This window comes from Lissotriton vulgaris, chromosome 7 (assembly GCF_964263255.1).
Source record: "Lissotriton vulgaris chromosome 7, aLisVul1.2, whole genome shotgun sequence".
Lineage (NCBI taxonomy): Eukaryota > Metazoa > Chordata > Amphibia > Caudata > Salamandridae > Lissotriton > Lissotriton vulgaris.
Window position 1 is genome coordinate 56,154,315 of NC_141695.1, and position 26,301 is coordinate 56,180,615.

A 26,301-nucleotide genomic window follows, 5' to 3' on the forward strand; every position below is an offset into this window, starting at 1 on the left:
AAAAAGGCAAGAGAACTGCAGAAAGAAGCAAGTGAGGTGTAGAAAGAAGGAAGAGAATGGATGAAAGAGACAAGACAGGTGCAGGAAGAAGCAAGAGAGGTACAGAAAGACGCAAGAGAGGTGCAGAAAGAAGCATGAGAAGTGATGAAAGAGACAAGAGAAGTACAGAAAGAGACAAAAGAAGTGCAGAAAGAGCAGAAAGAGGCCAGAGTAGTGAAGAAAGAGAGAACAGAAGTGCAGAAAGCAGCGACAGGTACAGAAAAAGGAAGAAATGTGCAGAAAGAGGCAAGGGAGGTATGGAAAGAGGCAAGAGAAGTCCAGAAAGAGGTAAGAGAAGAGAAGGGAGAGGCAAGAGAAGTACATAAAGAAGCAAGAGAGGAGGAAACGGAAGCAGTAGAGGTGCAAAAAGAGGCAAAGATGTGCAGAAAGAGAAAGAAAGGTACAGAAAGAAGCAAGAGAAGTGCATAAAGAGGCATGAGAAGTACAAAAAGATGAAGAAAGGTACAGAAAGAAGCAGGAAAAATGCTGAAGGAGGCAAGAGAAGTAAATAAAGAAGCAAGAGAAGGGCTTAGGAAGGCAAGCAAAGTGCAGGAAAAAACAAGCGAGGTGTAGACAGAAGCAAGACAGGTGCAGTAAGAGAAGGAAAAGTTCAGAAAGAGACAAGAGAAGCACGGAAAGTGGACGGAAGGTACAGAAAAAGCAAGAGAAGTACAGAAAGAGGCAAGAGAAGTGCAGAAAGAGGCAGAAAGGTGCAGAAAGATACAGGACAGTACAGAAAGAGGAAGACAGGTATAAAAAGAAGCAAGGGCCGTACTGAAAAAAGTTAGAGAAGTACATAAAAAAGAAGAAAGGCACAGAAAGAAGCACGAGAAAGTGATGAGAGAGACAAGAGAAGAGCAGAAAGAAACAAGAGAGGAGCAGAAAGAAGCAAGTGAGGTGTAGAAAGAAGGAAGACAAGGGATGACGAGGCAGGAGAGGTTCAGGAAGAAGAAAGAGAGGTGGAGAAAGATGCAAGAGACGTACAGAAAGAAGTATGAGAAGTGATGAAAGAGACAAGAGAGGTGCCGAAAGAGACAAGAGAAGTGCAGAAAAAGCTAAAAGAGGCAAGAGAAGCGAAGAACAGAAGTGCGGAAAGCAGCGACGAGTACATAAAGAGGAAGAAATGTGCAGAAAGAGGCAAGAGAGGTGTGGAAAGAGGCAGGAGACATCCATAAAGAGGCTAGAGAAGGGCATAGGGAGGCAAGAAAAGTACAGAAAAGAGAAGTGCAGAAAGAGGAATAAGGGTGTATAAAGAAGCAAGACAGGTACAGAAAGAAGCAAGAGAAGTGATAAGAGGCAAGAGAGGTGCAGAAAAATAAGAGAGGTACAAGTAATGAGGTACAGCAAGAATCTAGAGAAGTGCAGAAAAAGGCAAGAGAAATGCAGAAAGATGCTAGAGAAGGGCTTATGGAGGCAAGCAATATACAGAAAGAAGCAGGGGAGGTGCAGTAAGAAGAGGAAAAGTACAGAAAGAGGCAAGAGAAGTACAGAAAGAGGCAAGAAAATTACAGAAATAGGAAGAAATGTGCAGTAAGTAGCAAGAGAAGTAGGCAAAGTATAAGAGAGGTGCAGAAAGAAGCAAGAGAAGTGATGAAAGAAGCAATAGAGGTGTGGAAAAAAGCAACATAGGAACATAAAGTAGCAAGAAAGGTGCATAAAGAAGCCAGCAAGGCGCAGAAAGAGGAATAAAGGTGCAAAAAGATGCTAGAGAAGTACAGAAAGAGGAAGAAAGGTACAGAAAGAAGCAAGATGCAGAAAGAGGCAAGAGAAGTGCAGAAAGAGTTAAAAAGGCACAGACAGAAGCAAGACACATGCAGACATATGTAAGATAGTTGCATATAGAAGCAAGTGATGTACAGAAAGAATCAAGAGAAGTGATGAAAGAAGCAAGAGAGGTGCAGGAAGTAGCAAGATAAGTGCAGAAAGAGGAAGAAAGGTACAGAAAAAAGCAAGTGAAGTGATGAAAGAGGAAGAAAGGTGTAGAAAGAAGCTAAAGACGTACAGAAAGGAGCAAGAGAGATGTCAAAAAAGCAAGAGAGGTGCAAAAAGAGACAAGAGAGGTACAGAAAGAATCAAGAGTGGTACAGAAAGGCAAGAGAAGTGAAGAAAGAGCAAGCAGAAGTGCAGAAAGCAGCAACAGGTAAAGAAAGAGGAAGACATGTGCAGAAAGAGGCAAGAGAAGAGTGGAAAGAGGCAAGAGACGTGCAGAAAGAGGCATGAGAAGGGCATAGGGTTGCAAGAAAAGTACCAAAAGAAGAAAGAGAGGAGCAGAAAGAAGAAGAAACATGCAGGAAGAGGCAACAGAAGTGCAGAAAGAAGCAAGAGAAGAGCAGAAAGAGCCCAGAGAAGAACGGAAAGAGGAAGAAAGGTGCAGTAAAAAGCAAGAGAAGTACAGAAAGAAGCAAGTGAGGTGCAGAATGAAGCAAGAAAAGTGATGAAAGAGGCAAGAGGTGCAGAAAAATGTAAGAGAGGTACAGAAAGAAGTAAATGAGGTACAGAAAGATGCAGAAAGGTGCAGAAAGATGTGGGAAAGTACAGAAAGAGGAAGAAAGCTATTGAAAAAGGCAAGAGAATTACAGAAAAAAGTGAAGAAAGAGGCAAGAAAAGTGCAGAAAGAAGCAAGAGAGGTACAGAAGTAGGCAAGAGTAGTGCAGCAAGAGGCAAGAGAAGGGCTTAGGGAGGTAAGCAACATGCAGAAAGAAGCAAGAGAGGTGCAGAAAGAAGCAAGGGAAGTGAAGAAAGAAGCATGAGAAGTGATGAAAGCGACAAGAGAAGTACAGAAAGAGACAAAAGAAGTGCAGAAAGAGCAGAAAGAGGCAAGAGTAGTGAAGAGAGAGTGAACAGAAGTGCAGAAAGCAGCGACAGGTACAGAAAAAGGAAGAAATGTGCAGAAAGAGGCAAGGGAGGTGTGGAAAGAGGCAAGAGAAGTCCAGAGAGAGGTAAGAGAAGGGCAGGGAGAGGAAAGAGAAGTACAGAAAGAGGAAGAAAGGTGCATAAAGAAGAAATAGAAGAGATGAAAGAGGCAATAGAGGTGCAGAAAAAAGTAAGAGAGGTACAAAAAGAAGTAAGTGAGGTGCAGAAAGATGCCGAAAGGTGCCGAAAGATGTGGGAAAGTACAGAAAGAGGAAGAAAGCTATAGAAAGAAGCAAGAGAATTACAGAAAGAAGCGAAGAAAGAGGCAAGAGAAGTGCAGAAAGAAGCAAGAGAGGTACAGAAGGAGGCAAGAGTAGTGCAGAAAGAGGCAAGCGAAGGGCTTAGGGAGGTAAGCAACATGCAGAAAGAAGCAAGGGAGGTTCAGAAAGAAGCAAGAGAGGTGAAGTAAGAGGAGGAATAGTACAGAAAGAGGCAAGAGAAGTACAGAAAGTGGACAAAAGGTACAGAAAAAACAAGAGAAGTACAGAAAGAGGCAAGAGAAGTGCAGAAATAGGAAGAAAGTTACAGACCGAAATAAGAGAGGCACAGAAAAGAATAAGAGAGGTACAGAAAGAAGCAAAAGAAGAGATAAAAGAGGCAAGATAGGCGTGGAAGGAAGCAAGTGAGGTAAAGAAAGTAGCAAGAGAGGTGCAGAAAGAAGCCAGTGAGGTGCAGAAACAGGAAGAAAGGGGCAGAAAGATGCAAGAGAAGTGCAGAAAGAGGAAGAAAGGTACGGAAAGAAGCAAGAAAAATGCAGAAAGAGGCAACAAAAATGCAGAAAAAGGAGGAAATGCACAGAAAGAAGCAAGAGAAATGCAGAAAGAGGCAAGAGAGGTGTAAGAAGAAGAAAGTGAGGTAAAGAAAAAAGCAAGAGAAGTGACAAATAGAGCTGGAGAGGTGCAGGAAGAAGCAAGAGAAGTGCAGAAAGAGGCAAGACAAGTGATAAAAGAGAAAGAAAGGTGCAGAAAGAAGCAAGAGAAGTACAGAAAGAAGCAAGAGAGGTGCAGTAAGAGGAGGGAAAGTTCAGAAAGAGGCAATAGAAGTACAAAAAGAATCAAAAGGTACAGACAGGCGAGAGAAGTACAAACATAAGAAGAAAGGGGCAAAAATAAGCAAGAGAAATGCAGACAGAGGCAATAGAAGTGAAACAAGAGGAAGAAAGATGCAGAAAGAAGCAAGTGAGGTATAGAAAGAAGGAAGAGAAGTGAGGAAAGACGCATTAGAGGTGCAGGAAGAAGCAAGAGAAGTGCAGTAAGAAGCAAGTGAAGTTCGGAAAGAGGAAGAAAAGTATAGAAAGAAGCAAGAGAAGTGATACAAGAGAAAGAAAGGTGCGAAAATAAGCAAGAGAAGTACAGAAAGAAGCAAGAGAGGTGCATAAAGAAGCAAGAGACATGAGAAAAGAGACAAGAGAGGTATAGAAAGAAGTAAGCGAGGTAAAAAAAACAAGCAAAAAAGGAACAAGAGAGGTGCTCTAAGAGGAGGAATAGTATACAGAAAGAGGCAATAAAAGTGCAAAAAGAGGAAGAAAGGTGCAGAAAGAAGCAAAAGAAATACAGAAAGAGGCAAGAGAAGTGAAAAAAGTGGAAGAAATGTGCAGAAAGAAGCAAGAGTAGTACAGCAAGATACAAGAGAGGGGCAGAAAGAAGAAAGAGAAGTGATGAAAGGGGCAAGAGATGTGCAGAAAAAGCAAGAGAGGTACAGGAATAAGCAAGAGAGGTGCAGAAAGAAAGAAGAGAAATGCAGAAAAAGGCAAGAGAGGTGCAGAAAGAAGCAAGTGAGGTACAGAAAGAAGTATGATGACATAACATGGATGATGCTGTGAGCTAACATTGCACCAGGACTGGACAAGCCTCTATTCCTGTATTCTGTAGCTTCCACTCTCAACAGAAGTGGTAAATACTTGCTGAAACTCATTTTCAAACAGTGCCAAAGTACTTCACGCACAGCAGGGTTCTTTTTTCTCTGATTATCTACCTAATGGATTACTAACAGAGGTATTGCAGATCATGTGAAAAGATACTGGAACTAAGCACACCCTAGGACCACCACTCCGACTCATTTTTTGCCTTTAACAAATATAAGTTGGATTTGTAAATCAGGAAGCTTAACTGCTAACCATATTCTTTTTTTTCTTCTTTTTTAGGAATATGTAGCACAGAGTATAGAAGAAGGAGCAATACCTTTTCAGTAGCACATCAATGTGTATGTGTGTATCTGTGCTTGTGCGTGGTGAGTGTACTGAGTGTATTCATCTACACATAATATGTCAGATTCCATAAGTCTGAGCTGCTTATTAAGATGTTATGACAAAGGTAGTAGACATAGCTTACTTATTGTGAACAAAATATTAGTGGCCATTTAGGCCTGTAACAGGCTGAAGACAGGTATTTTGGTAGATGTGAACTCACATATTTTCAAAGTAGGGAAGGATTTTATGGCTTGTGACCGAATCTGACAAGGCCTCATGGTTTTCATTGTGAGGATTCTTGTAAAGCCAAATTGAGAGTGATTGTATATTATTTGGAAACTGTATTGTATACATATTTTTAATTTTACGACTGTGCATGAAGGTTGCCAGTATATGTGCACTTGAATAGTACTATTTTGGTTATAATGCCAAGCCAATGATAAAATAAAAGGTGAAACTTATTAATTAATTGGGAAAAATCATGTCAGATTCCAAGGGATTGAAGGCAATGGAAAAACAGCCTAATGCCATCCAGAGCACAGTGAATAAGGTACTGAAAATCTAGGTTATTATGAAATGTTCATGTACATATTTCTATTTGTTTTCATTGGGTAATAAACAACTACCTTAGTCTGCCAGTATGGATAAAAGTTGAGTATCCAAATCATAAACTAAAACTAATGGTTGTACTGCCTACAATTCCATGATCAGCAAATGAGCACCACTTCTGCCACTGACATTCATGACAGAAGGGGAGAAGCCTGTGACAACTGTCACTTACGTCAATGGTCTTATTCTGCTTAGTGTGCATGTTTGCTAGTTTGTTTTCCGTGCTAGTTTGTGTTTAGCGCCTAGATACCCAAGTAGTGGAACACCATATAAATCTAAATTTATTTCATTTTTAAACATGGCTAGATTCACATGCTTGTTTGTTCAATATTGCTATGTATGATACAAATAAAAAACATACATCTAGGTTGACATACTCTTGTGTTGGTCATCAATTTCATATTATTGTGTGACCTCCTATGAAGTGTCCATAAAATTGACCTGTTGCCCTGAATTTGTGTCCTGAATTTTCATTCTTTGCCTTCAATTTTCCTCCATGCCAGGGTTCACCTCTGGCTGCTGTTGTGCTAAACAATAAAGAAACACTCTGTGAAGGAGAGATAAATGATTAGGAATTCTAAAGAAATATACTTTATTTTGATTTCAAGTCAGATTTAATTATTACATGAATTAAACCGTTTTCTTCATATTGCTTGTTTACAGATACTTTGTATGGGAAAATCAAGATATAAATAAGGTTCCTATAATCACCAAGCTTTGGGCAACCAACAAAAAAAATGTCATAAACAAGTTTTGAGAAGAGATTATTATGGGGCCATTTTTTTTTGTTTTTTGTTGAAAATTTTTAATTTCATCTATGATATGCAATATTTAAACATTTTTGAGATATACATGATCTTGCCTCACGTCAAAGGATATGAATGGTCAGTGGGTAAAAGTTGACCTGGGTTACTTAATAAAAAGTTTTGGAACTGTTGTGATTATTCATAATTGGGATGATCATTTTAGATAACTTGACAATAGAAAACATTTGACATAAACATGGGTTTAGAGTTATACAATGCTATGTAACATTGAGTATCAAAAACTATGCAATAGTTACTGTGCAAAGTGCATGATTTTGGGGAAACTAATAGAGAATAGTGGCTTGAAATATGGCATTAGGATGCGATAAGAAATATGCTTTTTTTGTACCCTGGGTGACAAGAGAGTGAAAAAATATTTGGTACATGCATAGATGTGATTCTATGGTGACATATACCATAACGAATGAGGCAATGAATAATAAGGGTGAGATTATCACCAAACATGAACATATTAAAGGAAGGTGTAACCTGAATTGGAAATTCATCAGAACTGCTTATATACCATGAAAACAAAAGCAGGCATTGCACTAATATACTCATCTACTGAATTTGAAGAAATGGCTACTATCATAATGAAAGAGCCAACATCATTGTCAACTTATTCAAACTTCTCTCTTTTATTCTGTCTTTTCTATGGATTAGTTCTCTTAATGTTTAGAAGAAATATGAAGTTTGACTGCCCTCCTTTAGGAATATTCACATCCTTTGTCAAGGTAAACCCTCTAAGTGACTAAATTAACCTGACCTGAACTAACTGGTAGCTATGGCACAGAGCAGACATGCTTAACTTGAGTCAATGTGTAAAGTATTCAAGCAACACCAAAACAGTAATAAAGTAAAAATGCCAAACAATAAAAATCCTAAACAAAATTAGAAAACTAGAGTAAAGTTCAATAACCAAAATGCCCCCAAAATCTAACTATATAAAATGGAGATGTAAATGTTATCTTTTTAAGTAGAAATAACACCAAGACATGCAAAAGGTCATAGTAGTATATGGAAGTGTGAGACCGGGACCTAGGTGGAAATTGACGTTAGCCATGATGGTGCCCCTGGCTGGATGCAACAAGCAACATGCATTTGTGGAAGCCTGAAAGTCATATATCTGAGAAACATTGCTAAGAACGAACTCTGAAAGGATGGGACAGACGTGACCCACACACGTTGCCATCAGCGTCTCCTGATTCACTGATGCCCTGCCCATGAGACGCTCTCGAGAGGAATGACTGCTGCATCTTTAACGCTCCAATGGCTCCGACTCCTAAAATCCTAAATGGAGGAGACTAAAGTAAAGTGAGCAAGTGAGGACGGAGCAAAAATGGGCACTAGCAGGGTTCAAATGCGACTAGGAGATCTCCCAAGCAACAAAGGCGAGCAAGCAGTGAGTGGCAAGCGGAAGCTGTGGGGCCAGCGAGACGGGGAGAAGAGACCCAGTGAGTTTCGGCGAGTTTTGGCAGGGCTTGACGTCCTAACTAAGTGAGAGAAGCGAGAGGCGCGAAAGGCCAAATTCAAGATTTAACTCAAGGCAAATACGCCAATATGCCCCACTTTTTTTTGAGTGACCCTGCGGTCTCGCTTTAATGCCAAAACACCAAAAGCAGTAAAGTGACAAGCGCCAAAATGCCAAAGCAACGCAACACCTATGGCCCCTGTGCCCCAGTTGATATCTGTACACTAATACTGTGCACTGATTGCCCTGATTGCCCATTGTTTAAAAGAAAGAAAGACTGTCATGCACCTGCTGTCCGCTACTTGTATACGTTTGGTGCGCTGAAAAGTTCTTGCCCTCTGTTCCCCGCCTCCTGCATTGCTCCACTGGCCATTGTCCACTGTCCACTACTTGCCCCAGTTACATACAGATTGAGGAAAAGTCAGTTGCACACAGCCTCTATCTCCCACAAACTTAATCTTCATCTCAGCATGTTTCTCATTTTATAATGCTGAAGTAGAGTTTTCATGTATAACCACAGGCAGCAGCAGCTGCAGCGACACTTTGGTAGCGGTATAGGCCGGGGGAGCTAAACAGTCAGAAACGGAGGAGGAGCAGAAGCAGAGAGGAGTGGAGGGAAGGGCAAAGAACCAAGGAGAGGAGTCGAGGGCAAGAGGCGAGGTGGTGAGAAGGCTTCGCACCGAGGTGGAAAAGAAACCCAAAATGCGAGGAAAGCAGAATAAAGCTGGATGGGGAAAGAGCTCCTAGAGCAAAAACAACAATTGATGGACGGAATGTTGCACAATGGCAAAACATTCAACCCAGTCACAGATCTGGGTTTAATCCATCTTTATTTTGCTCACTACACCTACCCAGTTCAGACATGGCCATATGCAAATCAGTCTTGACCCTGTGCCTCATGGGAACAGTCCAGCCCGAACTGCCAAGCCATGTCTTCCCTGGAACGGAATCAAGCATCCTAGGACCGGTTTCTGGCGATCAGCCATCATCAGCCAGGATAGCTTGATTCCAGTGGCATGGAGAGCACAGGATTCACGTCTGAGCATACCCATCGCACTTGGGTGACAAATGCAAAAACAACAATTGATGGACGGAATGTTGCACAATGCCAAAACATTTACCCCCAGTCACAGATCTGGGCTTAATCCATCGTTATTTTGCTCACCACACCACCCCAGTTCAGACATGGCCATATGCAAATCAGTCTTGACCCTATGACTCATAGGAACAGTCCAGCCCAAACTGCCAATCCATGTCTTCCCTGGACCGGAATCAAGCATCCTAGGACCGGTTTCTTGCTATCAGCCGTCATCAGCTAGGATAGCTTGATTCCAGTCCATCAATTGTTGTTTTTGCATTTGTCACCCCGAGTGGGACGGGTATGGTCAGACGTGAGTCCCGTACTCTCCATGCCAATGGAATCAAGCTATCCTGGCTGATGAAGGCTGATAGCCAGAAACCGGTCCTAGGATGCTTGAGGCACAAGTCACCTTAAGCATCCCAATCATTGTTGAATGTTGAATAGGAATAAACTAATAATTGTGTCTTTTAATGCTAATGGTCTAAACAACAGACTTTAAGCTTACGCTGTAGAGAGTTGGCTCAAAGGGCTTTATCCCGATGTAATCTTTTTTTCAAGAGATGCATTTTTGAAGTGTATCAGATGCTAGCAAAATTCTTAAGAACTGGGCAGGTTTTTATTGTTCATCGCTTTCGGGCATTGTGCAGAGAGAAGTAAGTATTTCTTTAGGTAAGCATGTTCAATTTCATGTTAATGCATCACACTCAGATCCGGGTGGAAGATGGACATTTGTTCATGAAAAACGAAATCAGTTAGATCTTATACTGGCCACAATCTATGCACCAGTAATAGATGACCCACTCTCCATTCTACAACTAAAGCAAGCTCTATTGGGTGTTCCTGGTCAGATCATATGGGGAGGGATTTTAACTTTTTACAGGATCCCTTAGTTGACTCGACAAAGCTAGAACAAAAGCAAAATGAACCCCAAGTCTCTATCCCCCTGTCTAGTTGTAAACTCAATTTAGATATTGTAGACTAATGGCTCCTTAACAACCAAGCTAAATGTGGGTAATAAATGAAATGAAATACCAGAATATGTAAAGCGCACAGCTACCTCCGAAGTGGTGTCCCGGCGCTGGAGGCCGTGGGGTAGATTAAGCAAGCTATTGCCCAGAGTCACAATAGTGCTGGGCTAACCTGCTGCCGGCATAGGGGATCGAACCGTGAACCCTGTAGTCCAGAGTCAGGCACCCTGGCCTCTGCGCCGCACCTCTTCCGCTACTCGTGTTATTCAGCAAAATACGATTCAGCGTTGAGAATAGATTTTTTTCTGACCTCACATAATCTTGTAGTTACTAAATACAAACACATTTGAAATGCCTTTTCAGATCATGCCCTAATTAAAATGGAAGTCAGTATAGGCAGTATGGACTAAAGTGCATCAAGAAGATGGCATTTTAATAAGAAATGGAGATCAGTTCCTTTTTTAATATTAATAAAGATTCTGCCCCAATTAATATAATCTGCGACACATTTAAGCCCACATAATTACCTCTAATGAGATGCAAAAACACAAATTAGATAATTCTACTATGATTTAGGTGATATGGCAAGCAGAACTTAGCTTCAAACATTCTATGAAGATAGCGAATACACAGGGAATGTTTTAGCCTGGCAGGCAAAAGAGAAACAGGTTCACAACAGGATTGAAAGTATATGGAATGAATCTACCAAAACACGCTCAATTAGTACGTTAGACATAGGGGAGGTCTTCCTTAAGCATTATAAGGGAATTTACCAAACAGACTACCTCGCACCCTTGGAATCCATCCGTTGTTTTTTGCGCAATTTGCCAATCCTATTTTAAATAGGAATGTTTGAGAGGAATTGTTATCTGATTTTATGAAGGAAGAACTTCACATAGTCATAAGCTCTCTATCTAACTCTAAAGCAATGGGGGAAGACGGCTTGCCCGCAGAATTTTAAAAAAAAATCACTACAACTCTTAATACTGAATTTTTAAATCTCGCAAACCATCTACTACAAGGGGGTGACCCTCCATTATCTTTCCGTACAGCAGTAGTGGTCAGCATTATAAAGATTGTAAGAACGTGAATTCCTACCGGCCATAAAGCCTCCTAAATGTAGACTACAACATTTTTACAAAATTTCTCACTAATAGACTAAACAGAATGGTAGGTTCACTTATTGAGATGGATCAGTGCAGTTGTGTAGCGGGGAGACAGCTCCATACCAATACAAATACTAGATTTTTTTAAAGAAAATAAAACTGTGGCCCAGGTCTGGTTATTAGACGCCGAAAAAGTGTTTGACCTAGTTTCATGAGATTGTCTGTTTTTAATTTTGGGAAAATTTAGTTTTCCAGAGGAGTTTATAACTCTTATAAGATGGCGCTACACAAATTCATAGGCGCACATTTTACTCAATTCTGTAAATATAGGTACATGTCAAATAAACAGAGGCACTAGACAAGGGTCTCCTCTTTCTCCGATTTTATTTGCGTTATTTATAGAGCCGCTAGCAATAGTAATTATACAGAAAAAGGCGTTCACTGTCCCTGTTCAAGGGATGACAAATATAAAACTCTATAGTGACAACATTTTCCTTTTTTTTAAACTCAGAAACAGACACTCAGGAGGAAATCATGAGGATTTTTTCAGATATTCAAGCAATAGGTGGTTAAAAAACTAAACAAGTCCAAAACCGATATCTTATTGTGCAATTGTTCAATCAATTCCCTGTTACCAGAATTCAGGCCAGTATACAACACTCGTCCAAAGAGATACTTAGGGATTTTTGTGACGGACAAAGTAGAAGATCTATTTCATTTAAACTATACTTGGTTGCTGAAAAAAGTGAAACACCTGCTAACACAATGGAATCAGCTCCCACTATTATTATTAGGTCGAGTGGCACTAATCTGTATGTCTATCCTTCCACTATTTAATTTTCTTTTTAGTGCTGCTCCATGTGCAGTTTTTTAAATTGTTTGTATTCCAAGATTTAATAGTTCAACTAGGCTGTCCCATTTTTTAATGCCGGAAAGATGTTTTTTAGAGACTAGTATTCTAAAAAAATGGGAAGAAAATGGGTATGTACAAATTTGGAATTTTATCATAGGTAACTACTGGAAGCAATGGCCAGAGATCAAAAAGCTGCTCTTGCACTCTAAAATAATATTAAAATGGTCATTTATTAGAATAACACCCCTGTTGGAAAAATTTGATATAAAAATGACTTCAGCTAGAGTAAATATCAGTGAAGCCTTTGATTCCCTGACTCAATGAAGGATTAGTGCCTGGGTTGAAAATCTTTGATGAAAATAAACCTCTCCTGCCATATGATAAAATCTGTGATAGATGATGGAAAAGGGAAGGGATGCATGTCTTATTATCAACCTGGAACAGAATAAACATCCTTAATGCATCAACACTTAGAGGCGCAAATTTTAAACACATGGAATTCTACTCAAAATGGCTGATCTATAGGACTCCTTCTTTTTTTCATAAGATATATCATCAAATAGAGGACAAATGTTTCCGCTGCACAAAAGAGGGTGGTGGCACTTGGTCACATATTATCTGGGAATGTCCAAAAATCAATGGCCTGTGGGAAGGAATTGAACTCTATCTCAGATCCACCTTAGACCCTTCCATCTCCATTGATGCATCAATTGCAGTTCTGGGGTGTGTTAAATGCTTTTTCTCTTTTTCCTTATGCATAAGTCCTTATTGTTTATTTCGACCTAACATGTAACTATGTAGCTATGTTCTAATAACTGTGTAACCTTTGTAATGATGTAACCTGCAACTATGGTCTGTAAAACGCTCTGATACCTCCCGGTCTAGCAGCGCTATATTAAACCTTTCAAAAAAATAAACAAATAAATAATAAATTGGTGGCAAATTCTTTAATTTTACAATGCTGGCAATCTGAAACAGTACCCTCCTTTCAGGCATGGAGAGCAAAACTACATAAAATCAAGGATTTGGAAAAAAAATATGCACTAAGATCAGGCTCAATAAAAAAGTATGAGAAACACTGGAGACAGAGAAGTCAAATTGGCAATTCCAATAGCTAAGCCCAGTCTGCAAGGTTTTCTCCACAACCTAATTTTAGCTTACCATACGTTCATAGGCACTTCATATATCCTTTAATTTTATACTACATGCCAGCCCGCTTCTCTTTTTTTTTGGGGGGTTGTAATAGGGTTATTGAAAGAACGTCGAACTATGTCTGCGGTATTTAACACTTTGCATTCAGCACTTTAATTTGTTGTATAGCATTTTAGGACCCTAGTGTAATTTTCTCGATTCATGCCTATAATAAAGTGGAGTGGGTGTTGTATAGCATTTTAGGACCCTAGTGTAATTTTCCCGATTCATGCTCATATATAGGAATAAATCACCTTGTCCTTATATAGGCATAGAAACAATAACCATATTTAGACTTAGCCCATGCAGTCCAAATACTGAATGGCTTTTTCCACTAGTTCAGAAAATCCACAACGATTTCTTGCGAAAACTCGCCTTCAGCAGTCATGGACTTCCCCCTGCTTGAATTTTGATTTGTCCAAGAGCAGTTCGACTATCTACCTACCCGACAAAGCTTGCCGCAGCAAGTGCCTAAGGAATCAGATCCTCCAGCAGAAGCACTGGGACATATGCTGCCTTTTCTCTTGCCGAGAAATCCAGCTCCAGTGTTTCCAAGCTCCCCTTGCGGGGTGTTGGGAAATCAAGTCCTGAAACAGAGAGATACCAGACTTTCTTCATTCTAAACCAAGGTACGGAGCTGATTAGATCCGAAGAGAAATCTTGGATGAATTCTTGGCAAAGAATACTAAACCTATGCTACACCACACTGACTTCTTCCTTCGTACTAGACCTAGGTTAGGTATATCGGTGTAGGCGTATTTTAGAAGCACCAGTTGAGTACTTTTTGAGTCATTGTTATTTATGTATGTATTCTATGGCTCTTTTACAGTATTATTTTATAATACTCTTCTTGCTGTACGCATTATACTTTACAGCCAGTATTACGATTGTAGCAGTTCATTTCTTCTGCATGAGAAAGAAGACTGTTCAATAAATACCTTTCTTACCTCTCTATTTCTCTGCACCTCTGGTGAAACAAAGCATGCACGGTAGACTGAGTGAAATATCTATCTATTGTTTCCATGACTCTGAACATATGTTTTATCTTGGGGAAACAAAGTTGTCATGTTTATGCGGTTGTCAGAAACTAATCCCTTCTTGTTTATTCGAGAAGGTTTCAAGTGACCCCTGAGCTAACTGGCACTCACAATTAAGTTTAATATATTCGATAGAGACCTAGGCGACCTAAGTCCTACGTCAATTCTATAGTATACATTATTCCAATGCGCAGAGCCTATTGGGAATATAGGAACTAGACTACAAATTAAATTATGATTTGTAATTCTATTCTGTGATTGCAGTGTCTTTTTCTGCAACAGGGCGATGTGTAAAACTGTTCGGTTATAGTTATATGTAAATGTTGAGCACTTGCGCCTTATATAATATTTATTTGTTTGTAAAAGGGAGATGTAAAAGATCAATGAGATGTGCTTACTTCTAAATGTCTAGCACTCTGCACGTTATATAGTATATAGTCCCATTATGTAATGCTGTAGTTTTTCTTTATTTATTGTGTATTGACAGAGTAACTTGAATGTTCTGAGCTGTTCGCACTATGAAATTTATCTGACAACTATGCAGCTTTGAAAAAGATTAAAAAAGAAGAATGAGATGTGCAATATTTTTTTTAAAAGGTCCAGCACTTTGCACTTCATATGATATTTATCCCTGATATGTAATTTTCCTTTATATTTTGTCTATTGATAAAGTAACGTTAATATTCTGACTTGTTCCTAATATGCACTTTTATTTGACAATTCTGTAGTTCTGTAATTTGTATGAACGCGCAATAAAAATAAATATGGGCGAAATTTGTGAATTTGCGGTACGCAAATTCATGCAAAAGCAAATTCGCGTTCCGCATAATCCAAGAATTTGTGTGAATTTGCAGATTTTTTTTTCCATGTTTGCGGGGCTCTTTCCGTGTTCGCGGGCCGCTTGCAGCGCACCAACCGTGAAGTTACCCATGCGGTCCTCAATGGGCGTGGCCATCTTGTTTTTCATTCATTGCTATGGTCCTGGGCATACTTTTTCAATCCTCCCCTAATCTTTGCAATCCTTTGTTTCTTTGAACTTTTTCAAAATCTTTTTTACTCATTATCTATCCCTCTATTTTTGTAAATCTATATTTTGTGTTTTTTTCTACTTTTCGTTACTTTAAAAACTACATTTTTGACCTCTTTTATTTTATCTACTTTTTTCCTATTCTTTCCTATTTTTTATTTAACTTTCCTGTCCAGGACCATGGCAAAGGGAGCCGGGAAGAACCAGAAGGGGAATGGTCCCGCACCCCGTACCCGGCTCCCCTGCGGGCAAATAAGGCGGGAGCATGTAGTAGCCCGGGAGATCTTCAGCACGGTGGAGGTGGCTGCACTGATTTTCCATGTCCAGCGCCACCTCCCCAAGACCGCTGTGGCAGGCAGCAGGCCCGGTGCCGGGTACGGGCTCCGCGAGCATCAAAAGCCATGAGGGAAGGTGTGCCGGGCAATGTATCGGGAGTCTGGGGTCCGGTGCACCTACAGCCAGGTGATGCACCGGTGGTCCGACATCCTGGACTGGGAACACAACCTGCTCAACCTGCTAGGTGTCGAGATCCCTGGGCTTGGTGAGTAGTAGTAGCTATTTAATCACTACTCTGTTTTCTCCTGCTCAATGTTATCATATTGCAAATGTTTGTTTTTTACGAAGAGCAAGAATGCTGCTGATTGCATTGCAGGTAAATTATGTTTCAAAATCTTCTGGGATTGCATTGCAGGTGCACTGCTCGCCTGCTCAGTGGCGGTGCTACTATGCTTACTTGTTTTCAATTTTGTGCTCATTTGGCCTCAGTGATTATGTATGAGTGTACTTTACAGAACTGCCTAATGCTAGACACTAGAGATTACATTGCAGGTAAATTGTGTTTCAAAAGCTTTTGTGAATGCAGGTGCTCGCCTGCTCACTGGCGGTGCTACTATGCTTACTTGTTTTCAATTTTGTGCTCATTGGGCCTGGGTGATGATTATGTATCAGTGTACTTTACAGAACTGCGTAATGCTAGACATTAGAGACTCAAGTCCAGTCCTTCCTCTATACTCCTGCCACTAAATAGAGATAGTGGTGGTGATCATGACAGACTGTGTCTGTCACTTTGCATGCTGTGGAGTGCTCCCTGCCAGTCCTAGTAGAAGTAACCTTTTGTAGTTGGTTTAGTGAGTTACATAACTTTCCAAGTAGACGGTCCGCGAATCCAGCAATACTTTATCCTAAGTAGACCACATCAGATATGGGTCAATACATTTAGTGCAAGTGTTGTCTATTTCCCCAAAATAATTTGTTATTGTTTTTTTGAAATGTTTGATTTGATTGACAACAATCATCCATGTTTGTGTATTTCTTTCATGTTGTACATTAGCTTCCCCCAGGGACAAGAGGACACAGGAGGAGGTAGCGGCGCCGGCGGAACAGGAACAACACCAGGAAGGCCAGGATAGGTCAGCCGAGGGCTCCTCTGCTGGCCCCAGTAAGTTTTCCTGTTAATATTAATAATTATACTTCCCTATCTTTTACAGCACCTGTTTTTTCCAAACGTTCCTCATTCTATTTTTTCCTAAATCGTCTTTGATCTTCTTGTAGACTGTTTCTAATTCTTATCCTGCCTCTACTATGACTCCCTGTGGTACTACTAGATTATTATTAGTCTGTATGGGTAGCTAACTAAGCTTGCACAGTTGGCAAAAGGTGTTAAACAAAACTCCTAATCTATTCAGCAATAGCTCTATGCACTGAGTGCAGTCCTCTGGGTTGTCCATAATGTCTATTGAAGTCTTCTAAATGTTTCTTCTTTGACAATTACCAACAATAAAATGTCAAAGGCCACCAAGGATAAGATATTAGTTTACTTTTTGATTGGAAAGGAGGGCAAAGCTATTATATTGTTACTTATTGAGATTGCAGACTGCAGAGTGGGCTCTCTGCAGGGGTGTATATGTTGTATAATACAAGTACACTTTACTGTAAAGAAGACTTACAAATTAAGAACTAGTGGGCATCTTATCAAGGACTGGTGTTAAAAATATCACTGTTTTATCGGCAGGAAACTGCAGATAAAATGGCGATCATGGGCTTGATAATACGCCTTTGTTAATTCCCATAGAAGCCCATGTTAACACAAGAACGTGGGCTTCTACGGGAATTAACAAGGGCGTATTATCAAGTCCATTATTGACGTTTTATCAGCAGTTTCTTGCCAATAAAACAGCAATAATTTCAACACCGGTCCTTGATAATAGGCCCCAAAGTTTTTGTCAACCAGGTAGAAGACATTCACCCTTGACTTCTCATTAGCAATAGCATTAGCAGTGGGAGTTGACGAGTAACCAATGGCCTCCTCCAAACTGGACTTCAACTCAGCTGTGAAAGTTTTACCGAGAAGCCAAGTCAGATCAGAGATAAACTTGATGGATGGGAGGAACGAAAAGGGAAAGAAGGGTGTAAGGAAGGACGAGCGAGTGAAAAGTAATGACTGGCAAAGAATGATACGTGTTTTTGAATGCTGCCCGAGGTGGCTGGGAATATGATGCATGGCCGGTTGAAGGCTGAAGCAAGGATGGGTGGAAGGAGAAAGGAAAGAGGACTGCCTGGGTGGGTGAAACAGAAACTGTATGTGTGCGCAATATATTCTTTGGTTCAAATTCAAATGCGAGTCAAGCATGGATGCGTGGCTGGTGGTTTCCAACATAAATTAAAAAGGTTGTTTTTCTTTGAAAAAAAGTAAGGTTTTTCCAGTTAAGACATTAAGAAGAATGATTGACATTTACTTTGAATGGATGGATGCCTGGATCATGGTACTCGGGTGCAAGTTGACTGCGCTGGCATTATGCCGGCTTCCACAAGTTTACGTACCAATTTTGCTAAACAAGAGAGAAGAAGAAGACTGGTGTACTGTCTGAGTCTAATGTAGTGAGTACATACAGTGCTAGTAGAATTCCTGAAACTCCCACTAATGTTAGAGCAGAGGCCGACGAAGTGGGAGGATAGATAGATACAGGCCACAAATGTTATGTACTGTGCTTGCAAGTTGCTAGTGCTACTGTGACACAACTTTCTGCTGAATTATTTTGTGTTAATCTTAAAGAGCTTTGGTAACAGTATGTTTTTCTTTCTTCATAGAGATGCTCCTTCCAAACTAACACGGAAGGAGCTGGCTAGACGGGCACGGCAACGGAAGCTGGAGGCGATTGTTGCTAAATTTCAGCGTCTGGTGGTCCAGGAGGAGGAGGACACGCAGTCTTAGTCAACATCTACAACATCCAAGACAGCTGCATCCTCCTCCGCTCACCCTGGGTCATCCAGGCAGCGCAAGCCTTCAGCAGTACGGAGCCGTAGTACCGCAGCCACCCGCCGCTGCCAAGCAGCAAAAAAATCAGCTGCCCCCCCCACAGCAGTTGCAAGGCTCGTCTGCACCGCTTGACCCTCAGGGTGTCCAACCTTGAGCGGGAGGTGGAGAGACTGAAAACCCTGCTCAAGGACCGCCGCAGGGAGCATTGATTTGATTTGGGATTTAGAAAGCGTGAGATTGCCCATTGACATTGTTAGCTTCTATTTGAGGTTAAAAACTTTTAGAGAACAACCAGGTTTTTATATCTTTTCTAAAACAGGGCAGTGAGGGCAGCATCAGGACCACCTTGCCAAAGGACACCGCCCGCGGCAGTAGAGGAGGAGATAGTGTCTCTTGCCCCTTTTTTAAAAACTTTTGGGGGGTGGGAATTGGGCTTTGGGGTTTTGAAACTTTTCTTCGGGACATTTCATGGACATTGGTTGGGGTTAGGGAAGGGGGTGGGTCGGGTCTTGTGGGTTAGTTTATTTTTGTTAGTGTGTAAATAATTATTTATTTTCAACTTAAACATAGCATATGTGTTTTTACTGTTTTGTAGGGGTGGCAGGGGGGGTTAACTCAACTATAGGTTTATTTTCCTGAAACTTAACTGGCTGGTTGATTCAAATTGTCTAATCGCCCACATTTTCAGAAAAGTGCCACTGACGGAGTTATTGAATTCAATTGTCGTACTTCTTGCCGTACTAGTACTACTGTCAGTCTCTCCTCTCCTCCTACTCCATTATTCTTCCTCCCCGAAAATGCTTATCTTACCTGTGATTCGTGTTTGAGAATAGGGCAAGGCACAGGGCTGGATGCATGGCAAATGGAGATTAAGTTTGCATCCTGGACAGATGAAATGTCATCGTTGTTGTGGTGGTAGTAGTAGTGGTACACTACACAGTAGCAGTAGCAGCATATAAAAAAAAGGAAATTAAACATTGAGTTGCCCGAGCGTAGCATTAGAACAGTACGATAGATAGTACAGTACACACTAAGAACATATCCTCGGATTCCTTCACCATTCTTGAAATTCATTTTCTGTTGCTTTGTCCTTATCCTCCCCAGCAAGTGTATGAAAATATTGTTGTCATTTAGTCACACCTCAATGAGACCCACAAAGCCCGGGGGAAGAGGGTTAGGGTTTGAAAATTGGATGGGAATGGGGGTTTTTGGGAAAGTTTTGTTGAGAGAGGAAAAATAAATACAGCCTGGACAAACAACAAAAAGAGAAAAAATTATCTTTGGATACGAAGATATCCATAAATATTTTGAGGGACATAAAGGAAGTGCATGCACTACTGCATGCATGAAGTTGTTTGCTAAATGGATGATTAGGTTGCTGAAAAGTAGTACTACAACTTACTAACTATGAAGAAACAATGTGACAGTACAGGGTTTCAATAATTACGCACTTTCACTTGCCTATCTATCTTCCCTCAGAGAGAATAAACAGTAGTGCATTAAATTAGTTTTAAAAATAGCGAAGGAAAACTTATCAAATAGCTGGAGGGGGGATGGATTTGAAGCAGAGAGCAAACAAATGCACAGAGCCACACTCATAGAAGTTCACAACAATAACATTATTTAAAAGATAAGGAGAAGTGAAGAGGATACTGTAACTGTATGTTGTAGTTGTCTTGTTCAATTTGGGAAGTCGCATGCCTCCAGCCATTCCTCTTCTTCGTGGTACTCCTCCATTCCATCTGACGCTCCGTCGATCAATCTTGGTGACCAGACACACTGTCCACTGCTTGCCTGGCGGATGCGGAATTGCGGATTGCTAATGAAAAGCCTGAGTTACTCATTTTTCCCATCGCACAGCTAAAAGCCGGCCTGTAATTGTTGATGGAAAAACAGGACGTGAAATTAAAAGAGGAAAAAAATATAAGGTTCGGTGTGTTGTAGTGCAAAATAAATAACACTTTCAGTTTCAGAGGCGACAGTATTACATACAAGCATCATTTTGGGAAATTTGTTAAGCGCACAAATACCCGAGGGTGTCTCGGCGCTGAGTGTCCACTGAACTTGTCCATGAGTAGTTATTGTTTGAACAGCCAGGTCTTTATCTGTTTGCGGAAAGAAAGAAGGGAAGTACAAGTTTGGATGTGGCTTGGAAGACTGTTCCATAGTTTGGTAGTGGTCACTATAAAGGACCTGTCTCCCCAGGAGACCTTCTTAGTCCTGGGAACCTGCATAAGACCGGCAGTAGAAGATCGAAGGGATCTGACAGGTTTGTAGGGGCAGAGTGCATCCTTTAAAAAGGCTGGGCCTCGAGAGTGGATTGCCTTATACGCAATGCAGAGTGCTTTGAATTTGGTTCTTTTCTTCACTGGCAATCAATGAAGCTGTTCAATAGTGCCAGAGATGGAAGTATACTTGGGGTGGCCGTGATCAATCTGGCCGCAGCATTCTGCACCAATTGCAGCTATTTCCTGAGCATTGACTAAAAGCGCATTACAATAGTCTATGCAAGATATAACTAGTGCACTGACCAGGGTTCTTGCCATGCTCATGGGGAGATAGGGTAGAAGTTTTTTGATCATTCTCATGGTGTAAAATGAGGATGATACTACCGCATTAACATGGTACATGAGAGTGAGTTTGGTATCCAGTAAAACTCCCAGATTTCTTGCCTTGGTCACTGGAGAAGGGGGTGGTCCCAGGGCAGCAGGCCACCAGGTAGGAGACCAGACTGGGGAGAGATTGCCAAACACCATCACCTCCGTTTTGTCGGAGTTAAGCTTCAAGCAATTTATGGACATCCAATTACTTATTGCTAACATTCCCTGATTAAAATTGGAAGCCACTTCGTCTCCATTTTTGTTAATGGCTAAGACAATCTGGGTGTCATCAGCGTAGGATGTCACCGCCAGGTGATGGATTTTTATGATCCTCGCCAAGTCCGACACATAGATGTTAAATAGTGTCGGACTCAGCGAGGATCCCTGAGGGACACCACAAGGGAGAGTAAAAGGAGGTGAATTGAAATTGCCGAAGGCGACTGATTGTACTCGATCAGTGAGAAAAGAAGAAATAAGATCCCTAGCAGCACCTGTAATCCCTGCCGCTGTGACACGGTCGATCAAGATGGAATGATCGACCGTGTCAAAAGCTGCTGACAGGTCCAACAAAATGAGCACTGCTGATCCTCTGCCATCAAGTGTCATTATTTCTAAAGTGCGTACTCTGAGTCTCCTTTTCACGGATTGTAATTAGCACACAGCAGGCCAGGGCCATGCAGATGGTCAAGGCAGGCACCACTGAGTGAAGCAACCTGACTTAGCATACCTCTTTGACACAGACAGACAAAGCATATCTAATTGTATGCAGCAAGCCAAATAGCCGCAATTTTACATGAACTGCTGACTGGACTCTGGCATAACAACACTGCACTGGCTCGACCACTCCATACCATGATCCTCCTCCTGTCCCTCTCCCTATCTCTCCCATGTCTAACCCCCCCCTAGCCCTCTCCCCAAACCTCCCCCTCCCACTATCCCGATCCCTATCTCTCAACCCACTCTCTCTAACTATAACACGCTCGGCCCCTCCACAGCTGCTCACAACCCCCCCATTGACTCCATAACAAAGCGGCTCACAGCCCTTGAAAACCAGGTCGACACTATCACCCAGGGCTTAATAGAAATCCTTCTTAACCTCGGTATAGCCTGCAAACCCCACAAACCCCCTCTCCGAACCCCCCTCCTCGCCAACGCCAACACCACCCAGGGGCCCACAGTAGCCCTCAATGCCCACCCGATCGATCCATATCCCAAGGACCCGGTTTCCAGTCCCAAAAAATTCGAACACTCCAGAGCCCCATGCACCAGGCCCCGACCACTATCTCTTCTCACTCCCTAGCAGGCTCAAAACACCGGACCTCCAGACCGCGCAGATCAGAAGCTCCTATGTCAGACAGAGAAGCAGCCTTACTAGCCACTACCTACGACCCTACCATCTCAGTTTCACCTAAATCTAAAATCCAAGTAATCACGAGCTACCGGAAAGACCTACCCACCCTCAAACGACAGAGATTACCAGTCCTCACCGCTATACCTAGAGAGGCTAAAGACAAAACCACCAGCAATCAGGAGAAAATCACCAACTGCCTCCTAATCAACTGCAGATCGGCCTCACTACATGCAACGGACCTAGCCGAAGCTATCCTCACACATGACATTGACGTTGCGTTCCTCACGGAGACCTGGCTAAACAAGGCATCTCCTCCCTGCCTTGACATGCTGGTACCTCCTGGTTTCTCCCTCATCTCCAAAGACAGGATTGATCAACGAGGAGGTGGGGTTGCTATCATCCACAAGGACAGCTGGAGCATCACAGAAACCTCCTCCTTCGAGTACAACTCATTCGAATATCTATCTGCTGTCATCAAAACCAAAGACAACGACTCTCTACTGTGTCATCTACTCTATCACCCCCCGGGCAGAAACAACGAGTTTGGAGATCAACTATCCAACCTGATTGCGCAAGTCGCCCTCGGTGATTCCAACAACATAATTCTTGGTGACCTGAATCTCCGATGGAACGAAATCCACAACCCTCTAATCAAATCGCTATCCAGCCTCCTCGCCGACAACAACCTTACTCAACATTGCACTGAGGAGACGCACTACAAAGGAGCCACACTGGACGCCATCATCGCACAAAAGAACTCAATCACGGTCAACCACATACTACCTGTTGACTGGTCAGATCATCATATGACCCTATTTCACATCAATCACCCCATCATCCCGCTCAAACCTCCCCAAGACCCCCCCAAATGGTCAAGAAACCTCTCCCAAGTACCCCAAGACATTCTAGAAGGTCAACTAAGTTCACTTCTTCCAGACAACTCTTTGCACCTCTCGACCAATGATCTCATCGACCACTACAACTCCGAGCTAGTCTCCATTCTCGATAATCTAGCTCCACTAAAGCTCAAAAGAAGCCGTTCCACCCCTTCTAGAACCTGGTTCAATGCGGACCTCAACGCAGAAAGAAGATCCTTGAGAGCCAAAGAAAGAAAGTGGAGAAACAACCCAACAGCCATCCTTCGCTTACAACTAAAAACAGCACGCAGGAAATACAACAACCACATCAAAAACAAGAAATCCAGCTTCTTCCGAGAGGCACTAGCCAATTCCAAAAACAGACCTAAGGAGCTCTACAACATTATCAGACGTCAAACATCCAAGCCTCTGCCCTCACCCCTGCAGGAGTCCAAAGAACTATGCGATAACTTCGCCACCTTCTTCAACGATAAAGTCTTAAAAATCGAATTATCTCTAGACATCAACAACTCACACCTCCCGAAGAACAACGCGGCCATCCCACAGGCCCTACCATCCGGCTCCTCCCCCCTCCGTTGGCTAAGCTTTCGCCACGTGCAGGAAACTGAGATAATCTCGTTGATCTCGACCTCCAAACCATCAGCTCACATCTCAGACCCCATTCCCCCCTCACTAATCAAAAAAATGAAGCTCACCTTAGCACCTATCTGGGGCAAAATCATAAACAGCTCCCTACAAAGCGGAGTGGTCCCCGACTGTCTAAAAATGGGACAAGTCACCCCTTTGCTGAAAAAACCCGGTCTTGACTCTACTGACTTGAACAATTTCAGACCGATATCTAACCTCCCTCTACTTGCCAAAACACTGGAACGATGCGTTCTCCTGCAATTGACTCATCATCTGGATAACATCAATCTCCTAGACCCCCTCCAATCCGGCTTCAGACAAGGCCGCAGCACAGAAACCGCGATGCTGAACATCATAGACGATATTCACGGTTCCCTTGACGCTGACAAATGCTGCCTCCTCATACTCCTTGATTTATCCGCAGCTTTCGACACATTGGACCATAAGCGCCTCATCAAGACTCTGCAAGTAAGAGCTGGCCTCGGCGAGGTAGTTCTCGATTGGTTTTCCTCCTTTCTACACAACCGCTCGCAAATAATAAAAATGAAGAACTTCACCTCCGAATCCCAGCAAGTCAACAGGGGTGTCCCCCAAGGATCAGTACTTTCTCCTCAGCTCTTCAACATCTATATGGAACCGCTCGCCAAACTACTCAGGAATGCCAATATCCACTTCCACCTCTACGCGGATGACACACAGATCTACCTGGAAACCTCTTCAATTAACGACATCCACCGAGTAAATGCCGTCTTAAATGATGTTCAAGATTGGCTGACAAAGAATCACCTGAAACTCAATCCCGACAAGACCGAAACTCTTCTCATCTCAAAACAAAGAAGACAACCCTCAAATCATCAAGTGGCTGAAGTCGATCGATGCTCTTAAAGGTTCTCTCACGCTAGCTGATTCCGTAAAATCTCTGGGCTTCACCTTAGACCCCAAACTAACCTTGACAAACCACATTAAGAACTCGGCAAAAAGCGCATTCTTTAACCTCAGACTGCTGAACAAAATCAAACCTTTCATTCCCAACAAGGACCTCAAACTAGCCACGCAATCTCTAGTTTTATCTAGACTGGACTATGGGAACTCAATCCTAACAGGCATCCCCAAATCACACCTGGCTCCATTAAAAACAACATTGCATGCGGCAGCAAGAATGATCACAGGATGCAAAAAATCCGACCACGTCTCCCCTGCACTCAAAGAACTTGAATGGCTCCCGGTGGATATGCCTAGCACCTTCAGAACGGCCTGTCTAACCCACAAGGCCCTCCACACCGGAAAACCAGAATACCTGGCAAACAAATTCACAAAAGCTGGCCAAAGTAGAATCTTGAGAAGCTCTAACTCCCTGCTGCTCATCCTACCAAAAACCAGAAAGAAGAAAACTGCGGACTGCTCCTTCTCAGGAAATGCCCCCAAAATATGGAACTCTATCCCCCCGCATATCAGAACCATACCGTCCTATGCGGAATTCAAGAGCCAACTCAAATCCTTGTTCCTCATCCGTTCCCTAGGTCCTGGGTAACTAGGATCAACATCCATCCCCAGAACTATGTGAGAACTCTGTATCCTATTGCCAAGAAGTCCTACTGTACGAACTTCTCCTCTCCCCTAATTGTCATTTGATGATCACCTTTATTTGTTTACTTGTCTTTTTGTCCACCTTTTCATGCCTTTACTTTAAAGCGCTCTGCTACCTTCGGGTCTTGTTAGCGCTATAGAAAACTTCTAAAATAAAAAAAAATAAAAAAAATATGTAGTTTCGCTGTAGTTGTTGTTGACTAGTTTACCTGTATGCCACTCATGAAATGGCCTTAGTTCTTCCGTAAACCGACAATGATGACTCATCCATCCCAGTGAGTGACTGTAAAGAAAAAAGATATTATGTAACTGTTATACACAAAAGATCCTTGAACCAGGAGTATAAATAGGTTATCTTTATTCGAGTTGCAGGTCAAGTTCTTAAGATGTAAATATGAAAACCCCACCAAGAGTGTCCTCCCTGTCGCTCAGCCTGCCTGCCACCAACTGCCAGTTAACCACAAACCAAGCCCCCAACATTCCACAATGTCACCAAGCATTCTAGCAGTGACACCATGGGAGCCACAGGGAAATCCCAGCCATGAAAAAGAGACATAGATCAAATATACCACATATCCTTTCTTTAGGGAAATAACAATAGTGAAATTAAAGTAAGCAACATCCAAATCAGTGTACACATCAACATCAATGTACACCATACTTTCTGAAAATGAAGCATTTACATTGCAAAAGAAAATGAATTACATTACATT